Raw genomic sequence first — 12,657 nt, forward strand, 5'->3', positions numbered from 1 at the left:
AGAAAACTGGTTCAGTGGTGCCAAGAGCAGTGGTTCAGAGAAGACAGGGAGGTGGAAGTTTGTTTCTTAGACAGCATCTAAGCCAAACCAGCCAGAGACACACAAGCTCAGAGAGCTTGGTGTGTCCAAACCACCTGGATTTCAACATGCACCATGTTACTGTAGCTCTTATAAATTCACAGTGTTGAGAGAATACAAAAGAGACACTATCCTGGTCCAAGAAGAATTTACAACCTAAACACATCTAAGAATAACTCAAGGGACTTGAGTTTCAAGAGGACAGAGTAGAGGAGACAGTAAAGATATTTCCATCCTGATTCTTCTCCTAGAAATTACTATAAAAAATAATACAGAAAAAAATCCAACTTTGGTGAAACTTGCAGATATTTGTAACCCTGAATCACAGCACTTGAAGAGAGAAAACGCATAAAGAAAGGCAAATGATGTAGCAGAGCAGAGGAAGGTATAAATGCAGGCCCACCAGAGAGAGACACCAACAGGAAAGAAGCCAATAAATACCATGGCTGATCAATATCAAAAAAGAGAAAAAACTATATAAATTAACAATGCTAGTGCTCGCTTCGGCAGCACATATACTAAAATTGGAACGATACAGAGAAGATTAGCATGGCCCCTGCGCAAGGATGACACGCAAATTCGTGAAGCGTTCCATATTTTTCTATTGTTTCAACAAACCAGAAGACAAGTAATTGTATATTGGTTAATAAAGATATGAGCTAACATTTAAAAAAAAAAAAAAAAAAACAATGCTAGCAATGATAAATTTCTTATTTAGATAATGCTAAGAGATAATGGGAAATAGATGGGGAAACAGTGGAAACAGTGTCAGACTTTATTTTTTTGGGCTCCAAAATCACTGCAAATGGTGACTGCAGCCATGAAATTAAAAGACGCTTACTCCTTGGAAGAAAAGTTATGGCCAACCTAGATAGCATATTGAAAAGCAGAGACATTACTTTGCCAACAAAGGTCCGTCTAGTCAAGGCTATGGTTTTTCCAGTGGTCATGTATTGATATGAGAGTTGGACTGTGAAGAAAGCTGAGCTCCAAAGAATTTATGCTTTTGAACTGTGGTGTTGGAGAAGACTCTTGAGAGTCCCTTGGACTGCAAGGAGACCAGTACATTCTAAAGGAGATCAGTCCTGGGTGTTCTTTGGAAGGACTGATGCTAAAGCTGAAACTCCAGTACTTTGGCCACCTCATGCAAAGTGTTGACTCATTGGAAAAGACTCTGATGCTGGAAGGGATTGGGGGCAGGAGGAGAAGGGGATGACAGAAGATGAGATGGCTGGATGGCATCACCAACTCGATGGACATGAGTCTGGGTGAACTCCAGGAGTTGGTGATGGACAGGGAGGCCTGGCGTGCTGTGATTCATGGAGTCTCAAAGAGTCAGACACGACTGAGCGACTGACCTGAACTGAAGAGGTAATACATTTTAAAATGTCTGTGATTTAAGGAAATTAATGTTTTCCTCTTGCTCATCTAACAGGTGAAGGCAAACCTTCTGGTTAACAGGTGGTTCTTCACCACTCATTGATTTAGGGACCCCAGTTTACACCACCCTGGTGTTTCCACATCCCCTTAGAGTCTTTTAAATCTTCAAAAAGGCAAATGGATGGAGAAAAATAAACCATACTGACACTAATTCTAAAAAGCTAAATTTATGCCACACTGAGCAGGCTTTAAAGCAAAGAAAGACATCAGGAATAAAGTGGAGTGAACATTACATAATGATAAAGGAGTCAATTTTCCAAGACATAACAGTCCTTAATGCATATGTACCTAACAACAAAACATCTAACTATATGAGGCAAAAACTGACAGAACTGCAGGAGTAAATATAGGAGAAGGCAATGGCACCCCACTCCAGTACTCTTGCCTGGAAAAACCCATGGACAGAGCAGTCTGGTGGGCCACAGTCCATGGGGTCTCTAAGAGTCAGACATGACTGAGCGACTTCACTTTCACTTTTCACTTTCATGCACAGGAGAAGGAAATGGCAACCCGCTCCAAGGAGTAAATATAGAAATCCACTATTATAGCTGGAGATGTCAACACCCCTCTCTCAATGGAATCAACTAGAAATTAATAACAGAAAGATCATCTATCTTCTTTTGGAAATTCCAAAATAGTTGGAGATTAAATAACACAATTCTAAGTAACACATGGGTTACAGAAGAAACTTCAAGAAAGAAAGGTTTTTTTTTTTAATATTTTGAACTAAATAAAAGTCAAAATACAACTTACCAAAATTTGTGGGATGAAATTAAAGCAGAGCTAAGAGGGAATTTTATTTATAACTCTGAATGTACATATTAGGAAGAAAGATGTTTCCATTAAGACATTACCGAAAACCCGAACAAACATTTTGGCCCACCCAACACTTAGTTGTAAGTCCAACAAAATATGTACAAGAGCTATATGAGGAAAACTACAAACTCAGAAAGAAAGAAAAGAAGAATTAAATACATGGAGAAACATTCTGTGTTCACGATAGGAAGATTCAATATTGTGAAGATGTCAGTTCTTTCCAACTTGATCTGTTGATTCAATTCAATTTCAATCATAATCCCAGCAAGTTATTTTACAGGGTATCAACAAACAGATTCTAAAGTTTATATGGAAAAGCAAAAGACTCAAAACAGCCAATACAATACTGAGATAGAAAAAAAAAAACTAAAGAATTGACACTGTCTGACTTCAAGACTTACTAAAAAGCTACATTAATCAAGAAAGCATGGTATTTGGGTAGAAGAACAGACCGATAGGTCAACGGAACAGAATACAGGATCCAGAAACAGACCCACGTAAAAACAGTCAAGGGGTCTTTGACAAAGAAGTAACAGCAATACAAGGGAGCAAGGGGAGTCTCTTCAACAAATGATACCACAACAACAGGACATTCGTGTGTTATAAAATGAACTAGACGCAGATCTTACACCCTTCGCAGAAATTAACTCAGAATGGATCACATACTGAAATATGAAATACAAAAGTAGAAAACTCCTAAAAGATAACATAGGAGAAAATTAAGAGGACCTTGCAGATGGTGGTGAATTTTAGGTAGAATATGAAATGTACAATCCATCAAAAAAATAATTGACAAACTAGATGCCATTATAATTAAAATTTTCTGCTCTGTGAAAAACAGTGATGAGAAAATGAGAAGACAAGACACAGACTGCGAGAAAATATTACAAAAGATACATGTGATAAAAGACTGTTATCCAAAATATACAAGGAACTCTTAAAACTCAAGAATAAGAAAACAACAGCCTGATAAAAAATGGGCCAAAGAACTTAACAAATACCTCACCAAAGAAGATACACAGATGACAAAGAAGTATTAATATACGAAAACGTGCTCCATTTAATATGGCATCAGGCAAAGGCAAATTAAAACCACAGCGAGGATACCACTACATACCCATTAAAATGACCAAAATCTGGAACACTGACCCCAAAGGCTGGCAATAACACGGAGTGGTATGGATGGCTAGTGCTATAGCAAATGAGAAGGAAATGAGAAAGCTGACAGTGAGCTTTAAGATGAGAAAGATAGGAGAGGCATTGCTAAGGAAGACAGGGTGCCCTCATCTTGGGGCTAAAGACAGGACCCAGCATCTGAGTCTCATGCATTAAACATCCATGTTCTTTAGCACCTTGGGTACTTTAGCTCTACTTCTCTCACCTTGCCCACTCTACAATATTCCAACGACACCCTTTCCTGTGTTCCAGTGACCCAGCCAATCTCAGGATTCCATAATACTATTATTTTAATACTGATGGTAAACTCCTAGAAAATCATCCATAACAATAGTAAGGACAAAGGTTGCTTATATGATACAGTACTCTACTTATCGCAAAACATTTACTTTCATTTTCATAACTGTGAAGTGGGTGAGAAACTATTGTACCCATTGTACAGATAAGGAATCAGGAGGCTCAGGGGAGATTAAGTGAACCCCCTGATATCCCACAGCAAGTCTATGGCAGAATGGAATGCAAACTCACATCTTGTGACTCTGAGATTGGTAGATAAATTCAGTCCATCCAAAACACAAAATGGTATAACTCTATGCATGACACCAGACTCGCTGGTCAAGTCAGAGCCATAGTTAAAAGTGGGGGAAAAAGCAGAAGAGGTAACTTAAATTTCCACATCATTGATGGCATTTTAACTGATATACAGGAGTTAGGCTATAAATATATAATAACAATGTTGAAGGAACCATGGTGTCCAGGACTCACTGGATCTAACTAAAGGCAAAGGGGGTTCTTGATGGAAACAGCAATGGTGAGAAAATAGAATATTAAAGAAAAGGTAAATGCGGAAAAATCATGTCAAGCCAGGTGCTCAATTACGAAAATGCACAGAAAAGCATATCCAGGAATAAGCAAGCAGTCGCGTTAAAGATCTTGGAGGAAGAACAGAACTCAAGAACACTCCCAGCTGGAGATGAGGAATTAAATGAGTTTTCTAACTTAAGAGGCCTCCAGGGAGAGCAGAAGTTAAAAAGGCAGAAACATCAACACCACTTCTGGGAGAGAAAAGCAGGGAAGATCTGACTCAGCAATAACTTTTAAGGCCTGGAAATTAGCTTTCAGAAGGGTAGCATGGCCAGGAAAAAAAAAATTTTTTAAGCTTATCAATGATCCTAATACTGCCCTCAACCACCTGAAATGGGTACAAAAACCATCTGAACAAAAGCAGCAAAAACCTGATCGGATTCCAAAGCAGTTTTGAACTACGGGATTTTTTTACCAGGATTCAAACCACAACATGAGCAATGCCATCTGAGAGTCAAAGGCCGCTTTTGACTTTACCAGTCACTTGAATACACAGTATTTGCATGACAGCAGTCTTTCTCATGTTTGATAAGGAAACTGAGCATGCACCCTCCAAAAAAAATAAAATAACTCATCCAAGGTCATATGACTATCTAGTGGTGGAACTAGAAATAAAATAGCTTTGGAATCGCAGCTGACTTTAGCTTGAAAAAAATTTGTTTTCTTGAAAGATTTTGTTTAAACACTCATAATTTCACTTTTCTAAGCACTAGAACAGGTCCCATTTGAACCTGGTGACTGATTAGTGCTTGTGTCAGATGACTCATTCCTGCATTGATAGGTAATAGGAAATAGTTGAAAGAATGATTTGGAATACACAGAGGAAAGTTTCAGTTCAGTCGCTCAGTCGTGTCCGACTCTTTGCGACCCTATGGACTGCAGCACAACAGGCTTCCCTGTCCATCACCAATCCCAGAGTTTACTCAAACTCATGTCCATCGAGTCAGTGATGCCATCCAACCATCTCATCCTCTGTTGTCCCCTTCTCCTCCTGCCCCCAATCCCTCCCAGCATCAGGGTCTTTTCAGATGAGTCAGTTCTTCACATCAAGTGGCCAATATAGTGGAGTTTCAGCTTCAGCATCAGTCCTTCCAGTGAACACCCAGGACTGATCTCCTTTAGGATGGACTGGTTGGATCTGCAGTCCAAGGGACTCTCAAGAGTCTCCTCCAACGTCAAAAGCATCAATTCTTCGGCATTCAGCTTTCTTTACAGTCCAATTCTCACATCCATACATGACTACTGGAAAAACCATAACTTTGACAAGATGGACATTTGTTGACAGAGTAATGTCTCTGCTTTTGAATATGTTTATCTAGGTTGGTCATAACTTTTTTTCCAAGGAGCAAGTGTCTTTTAATTTCATGGCTGCAGTCACCACCTGCTGTGATTGTGGAGCCCCCAAAAATAAAGTCGCTCACTGTTTCCATTGTTTCCCCATCTATTTGCCATGAAGTGATGGGACCGGATGCCATGATCTTAGTTTTCTGAATGTTGAGCTTTAAGCCAACTTTTTCACTCTCCTTCTTCACTTTCATCAAGAGGCTCTTTAGTTCTTCACTTTCTGCCATAAGGGTGGTGTCATCTGCATATCTGAGGTTATTGATATGTCTCCCGGCAATCTTGATTCCAGTTTGTGCTTCATCCAGTCTGGCATTTTGCATGATGTACTCTGCATATACGTTAAATAAGCAGGGTGACTTAATACAGCCTTGATGTACTCCTTTCCCAATTTGGAACCAGTCTGTTGTTCCATGTCCAGTTCTACCTGTTGCTTCCTAACCTGCATATAGGTTTCTCAAGAAGCAAGTCAGGTGGTCTGGTATTCCCATCTCTTGAAGAATTTTTTTCCACAGTTTGTTGTGATCCACACAGTCAAAGGTTTTGGCATAGTCAATAAAGCAGAAATAAATGTTTTCCTGGAACTCTCTTGCTTCTTCGAGGATCCAACGGATGTTGGAAATTTGATCTCTGGTTCTTCTGCCTTTTCTAAATCCAGCTTGAACATCTGGAAGTTCATGGCTCATGTACTATTGAAGACTGGCTTGGAGAATTTTGAGCATTACTTTGCTAGTGTGTGAGATGAGTGCATTTCTTTTCTATGGGAATGGTCTTGATACCTGTCTCCTGTACAATGTCACAAACCTCATTCCATAGTTCATCAGCCACTCTATCTATCAGATCTAGGCCCTTAAATCTATTTCTCACTTCCACTGTATAATCATAAGGGATTTGATTTAGGTCATACCTGAATGATCTAGTGGTTTTCCCTACTTTCTTCAATTTAAGTCTGAATTTGGCAATAAAGAGTTCATGATCTGAGCCACAGTCAGCTCCTGGTCTTGTTTTTGCTGACTGTATAGAGCTTCTCCATCTTTGGCTGCAAAGAATATAATCAATCTGATTTTGGTGTTGACCATCTGGTGATGTCCATATATAGAGTCTTCTCTTGTGTTGTTGGAAGAGGGTGTTTGTTATGACCAGTGCATTTTCTTGGCAAAACTCTATTAGTCTTTGCCCTGCTTCATTCCGTATTCCAAGGCCAAATTTGCCTGTTACTCCAGGTGTTTCTTGACTTCCTACTTTTGCATTCCAGTCCCCTATAATGAAAAGGACATCCTTTTTGGGTGTTAGTTCTAAAAGGTCTTGTAGGTCTTCGTAGAACTGTTCAACTTCAGCTTCTTCAGCATTACTGGTTGGGAGAGGAACCAGAGATCAAATTGCCAACATCCGCTGGATCATGGAAAAAGCAAGAGAGTTCCAGAAAAGCATCTATTTCTGCTTTATTGACTATGCCAAAGCCTTTGACTGTGTGGATCACAATAAACTGTGGCAAATTCTGAAAGAGATGGGAATACCAGACCACCTGACCTGTCTCTTGAGAAATTTGTATGCAGGTCAGGAAGCAACAGTTAGAACTGGACATGGAACAACAGACTGGTTCCAAATAAGAAAAGGAGTTCATCAAGGCTGTATATTGTCACTCTGTTTATTTAACTTATATGCAGAGTACATCATGAGAAACGCTGGACTGGAAGAAACACAAACTGGAATCAAGATTGCCAGGAGAAATATCAATAACCTCAGATATGCAGATGACACCACCCTTATGGCAGAAAGTGAAGAGGAACTCAAAAGCCTCTTGATGAAAGTGAAAGAGAAGAGTGAAAAAGTTGGCTTAAAGCTCAACATTCAGAAAACGAAGATCATGGCATCAGGTCCCATCACTTCATGGCAAATAGATGGGGAAACAAAGGAAACAGTGAGAGACTATATTTTGGGGGGCTCCAAAATCACTACAGATGGTGACTGCAGCCATGAAATCAGAAGACGCTTACTCCTTGGAAGGAAAGTTATGACCAACCTAGATAGCATATTCAAAAGCAGAGACATTACTTTGCCAACAAAGGTCCATCTAGTCAAGGCTATGGTTTTTCCAGTGGTCATGTATGGATGTGAGAGTTGGACTGTGAAGAAGGCTGAGCGCCGAAGAATTGATGCTTTTGAACTGTGGTGTTGGAGAAGACTCTTGAGAGTCCCTTGGACTGCAAGGAGATCCAACCAGTCCATTCTGAAGGAGATCAGCCCTGGGATTTTTTTGGAAGGACTGATGCTAAAGCTGAAACTCCAGTACTTTGGCCACCTCATGGGAAGAGTTGACTCATTGGAAAAGACTCTGACACTGGGAGGGATTGAGGGCAGGAGGAGAAGGGGATGACAGAGGATGAGATGGCTGGATGGCATCACTGACTCGATGGACATGAGTCTCAGTGAACTCCGGGAGTTGGTGATGGCCAGGGAGGCCTGGTGTGCTGAGATTCATGGGGTCGCAGAGAGTTGGATACGACTGAGCGACTGACCTGATCTGATCTGAGATGAGTGCAATTGTCTGGCAGTTTGAGCATTCTTTGGCATTGCCTCCCTTTCTTTGGGATTGGAATGAAAACTGACCTTTTCCAGTCCTATGGCCCCTGCTGAGTTTTCCAAATTTGCCAACATATTGAGTGCAGCACTTTCACAGCATCATCTTTCAGGATTTGAAATAGCTCAACTGGAATTCCATCACCTCCACCTAGCTTTGTTCGTAGTGATGCTTTCTAAGGCCCACTTGACTTCACATTCCAGGATGTCTGCTTCTAGGTGAGTGATCACACCATCGTGGTTATCTGAGTCATGAAGATCTTTTTTGTACAGTTCTTCTGTGTATTCTTGCCACATCTTCTTAATATCTTATGCTTCTGTTAGGTAGGTAGAATAGGGAAAAGGAATCCAAAATGGCAGTGGCTAAAAGACAAGGAAGGTCCGAGGACCAGAGTGAAGACTTCAGGCAGAACAAACAGCACTCCTGGCTAAGCCCAATTTACGTAGGGCAGGCCCAGGTGGAAGAAAAAACATATAAGAGGAGGAGCCAAAGCGCTTTCTCTCGGACTCTCTCTCCCGGGTGCATGCACTCTATCTCTCTCTCTCTCACTCTCTCTCCCCCTCACTCTCTCTGGCCCCCGCCCCACGCACTCCTCCACTCTCTTCTCTTCAAGTCTTGGATTCTCCTGCTATCTTCTAAATAAAATAGAGCTGTAACACTGATTTGCCTAAGAGCTGTAGCACGGTTTGTCCAAGACCCAAGAGCTGTGACGCGCCGAGGGCTTTAATGTCCGTCGCTCCAAATCTTTGTTGTGACGAGACAAAGAACCGAGGAACATACACTCGCGTGACACTTCTGTTAGGTCCATCCCATTTCTGTCCTTTATTGAGCCCATCTTTGCATGAAATGTTCCGTTGGTATCTCTAATTTCCTTGAAGAGATCTCTAGTCTTTCCCATTCTATTGTTTTCCTCTATTTCTTTGCATTGATCACTGAGGAGGGCTTTCTTATCTCTCCTTGCTATTCTTTGGAACCCTGTATTCAAAAGGAAAGTTTACTGGGCATGAATTCTCATTCATTGGAGGAAATGTGAACTTGATAAGCCAGGTGAATTCCTAGAGGAGAGAGAGACACCCAGCACAGCCTCCTATAGGAAGGCAAATATTTCCATTGGCCTCAAGGTCTTTCAAAAGCAAAGAATGTCTTCAGAGCTCACAAACCATATCCACCATGTAAAAAAAAAAAAAAAAAATTATAAACAGAAATCTCAGTTAAACAGAAGGGGGAGCTCTCATGCCCTGCAATGATAGCATAGCCCAGGAGAAGACAGACATCTCGTCTTTCCCAGCAAGAACTAAGCCAGCAAGAAGCCATGGACTCTGTTGACAGCCCTCACCACTTCCTTTCTCCTCTTCTATAAAAGTGTTTTCCTTCCCTTGTGTTGGGGAAAACTTGCATGTGGCCTGCCAGGGTTACAGACCCTGAGTTGCAATTCTCTACTGATCCTGAAGAAACCTACATTTGCCAGAGCAGTATCTGGCAGTCTATTTGTTTTAGGTCAACAACAACCCAGGGGCTCATAGGTGGCAAAGCCAGCAGCAAGCAAAAAAACTTAGCTCCTGCAACTTAGCTTCTCAGAGCAATTTCTCCCCCTAAGCCCACATCATCACTGTCTTCTGAACCTCCTGCTCTTTCTCTCTGAAAGGACTCAAGCTTCAGTCATTTACACCTTAATACTATCTGAAGCTTTGTTATCTTTCCCCCAGGAGTTTGCATTCTAAGCCTTTATTCCTTTAATGGAAGAAAAACACCAAATTAGTGAAAGAAAGTTTAGCATCAGCCAAACCCTTTAAGGAAAATTTGCTCCCCCCAATAGAAACATACCTTAGCAAAAGAAGTTAGCCCCTAAAAATCAAAGTTATGCCTGGTTCTCTCTGGAAGAAGAAAGAGAAACACAAATATGTAACTTAAGGGGAAAAGAAATATCTATACAGGTCCTCTTGACGTTAAAAATAATGCACAAGACATGTCAATACAAGGAAAGGGGGAGGTTTGGGAATAATACCTGAGAAACCTCTGTACTAATTCTGTGCTCTGGTTATGTCTCCTGTTCCCCAGTCAGCCTGCCTATTTGCAAATGTCAAAAACAGTTAAGTCTACTCTATAGCTGCTCCTCTGGCCTCCTTACAAGTGCTAACATGGTTTCTGCTAACAGGTAAATGAATAGCCCTAGCTCTTATGTCTTGAAGTTGTTCTTTCCATGTGTAACATAAGATCTTAAGGCTGTTCCTCTCATGTATATGCATAGGGGCTCAGCAGTGTGTTTGGTGCCAAACTTGGAGTCTAGTAGGGAAGACACACACTGCAAGGAAATTAGCAACAGACAAAACAGATAGTGTGTTGGCCTCTCCATCTTCATTTCAAATGACTCTTTCATCCATTCTGATGCAGCAGCCTGCCTACCCTAGTGAGATCTCTCTCTCTCTCTCTCTCACACACACACACACACACACACACACACACACACACACACACACTGCTTCTGTTTTTCTAAATTCAAACTCCAACCTCCTATTCTTTTGATGCCAAGCAGGGCCCTGTGGGACTGCTGGGCACAGAGGCCTTTTTGTCCCCCATTTCTTATAGGCAAGACGCCAGCCTCCATGACCTTCTCTCAGTTCCAAATGGCAGAACAGTTGCTAATCAAAGGAGGAACAGCAACAAAATCACCTGAAGTGAGATTAAAGGACCAGGGAGGCTCATCAAGATTAGCGGACTGGACCGCCTAAGACCCTGTGCTGTGCTTAGTCGCTCAGTCATGTCCATCTCTTTGCGACCCCATGGACTATAGCCTACCAGGCTCCTCTGTCCATGGGATTCTCCAGGCAGGAATACTGGAGTGGGTTGCCATGCCCTCCTCCGGGGCATCCTCTCAACCCAGGGATCAAACCCAGGTCTCCCGCATTGCAGGCAGATTCTTTACCGTCTGAGATACCAGGGAAGCCTAAGAATACTGGAATGGTTAGCCTATCCCTTCTCCAGGGGATCTTCCTGATGCAGGAATCAAACTGGTGTCTCCTGCATTGCAGGCAGATTCTTTACCAGCTGAGATACCAGGGAAGCCCCCTAAGATCCTGCACACACACTAATCTTGTCAGCAACTCCATCCTTTTGAAACTCTGCAGAAGACTGTTACTGCCTTGAATCTTATGATATTCTCCTGCCTGACTATATAACCTTTCCCTACTCAACAAGGGAGGGGGCACATTTCTTGAGGTACTTAGCCTACTGTGTTTCCCCTTTGCCTGGCAAAGTAATAAAGCCACTCTCTCCTTCTCCTCCGTAACTCTGTCTCTGTATTTCTGTTTGGCATCGGTGCACAGAGAGCCAAGACTTTGGCAGCATTTCTGATCTGCTTGCTCCAGTATCCCACCTACACCAATTCTTCAACATCATTTTGGAGCTGCAATGCACTTTCTCATATCAGCTCTCTCTCTCTCACCACTTCCCCCCTATACTCTTTAGATCCCATGTTCCCTTTTAGTAATCTCTTCTTTACAAATCCCCTCAATGCTCTCTTGCCCCTCTCCTCGTATTGTTGTGTCCCTCTCACAAATCTCCCTGCTTGGATGTGTTAGGCAGCTTTCTTCACCAAGGGTGCGGGGAAGTTAGAATTAAAGCAGACAAAGGATACAGTTTCAGTTGCAATCTTGAGATCAGCTGCAGTGAAAAGGCATTTCATCCCCCTAACTTTGCTCTTACCCATTTTCCTCATGAAAAGAGACCAACCAGAATCTCTGAGAATTTCTTTCCAGTTTGGCCTGAAAAGAACTACAGCATGTAATGAGGGAGGAGTTTACTTGAACCAGAAGTCAGGTTGAATTGTAGGCTTGCCTAAACTGTATTTTAACTACTCAAGTTGATTGGAAAGTTATAGGGTCTGCCAAACATTCACCAAGAGGTAGGAAATTGGGTGAACAAGGTTGAAAGCAATCTTTGGGGGAAAAAAGATGGATCTGTTTCAAGTTTATATCCAAATGAATTGAGAATCCTCAATGAACTGTTTATTCCTATTACTCCCATATTGTCTGTCCTACTCCATTGTAACATCCAGGAGAGCAGGAATCACTATGTCATATAGCGCCCAGTTCAGCCCTGGTAACAAAGCAGTTACCAAAATACAGTTCTGCTGCTGTACATATGAGACAAGTCAAAAATCGTGTGCAGAGTCTCTAAAATCTAAAAGCCAAGGGAGAGCAATGAACATGGATAGACAGAGAAGCCTTCATGGGATTAAGCTGGGCTCTGAAAAGTATCTAAATTTCCCTTCTTTCTCCCTGTAGAGTAGGGTCAGCCCTCTTTGCTTTCAGCTATCACTTTTTGATCCCATAGTTATGACCAACCTAGATAGCATATTCAAA

The 12,657-nt window shown here is 41.7% G+C and overlaps 1 non-coding gene across 1 annotated transcript; it reads left to right on the forward strand.

The window, feature by feature from the left end:
• Window positions 1-572: 572 nt before the first annotated feature.
• LOC147348387 (U6 spliceosomal RNA) lies at window positions 573-679 on the forward strand. Its single transcript, XR_015152007.1, has one exon. It is a non-coding gene; the product is annotated as a U6 spliceosomal RNA (small nuclear RNA).
• Window positions 680-12,657: the final 11,978 nt, after the last annotated feature.

The sequence above is a fragment of the Bos grunniens genome, chromosome 22, assembly GCF_055505025.1.
Source record: "Bos grunniens cultivar Pamir isolate PY7600 chromosome 22, Bosgru_T2T1.0, whole genome shotgun sequence".
Lineage (NCBI taxonomy): Eukaryota > Metazoa > Chordata > Mammalia > Artiodactyla > Bovidae > Bos > Bos grunniens.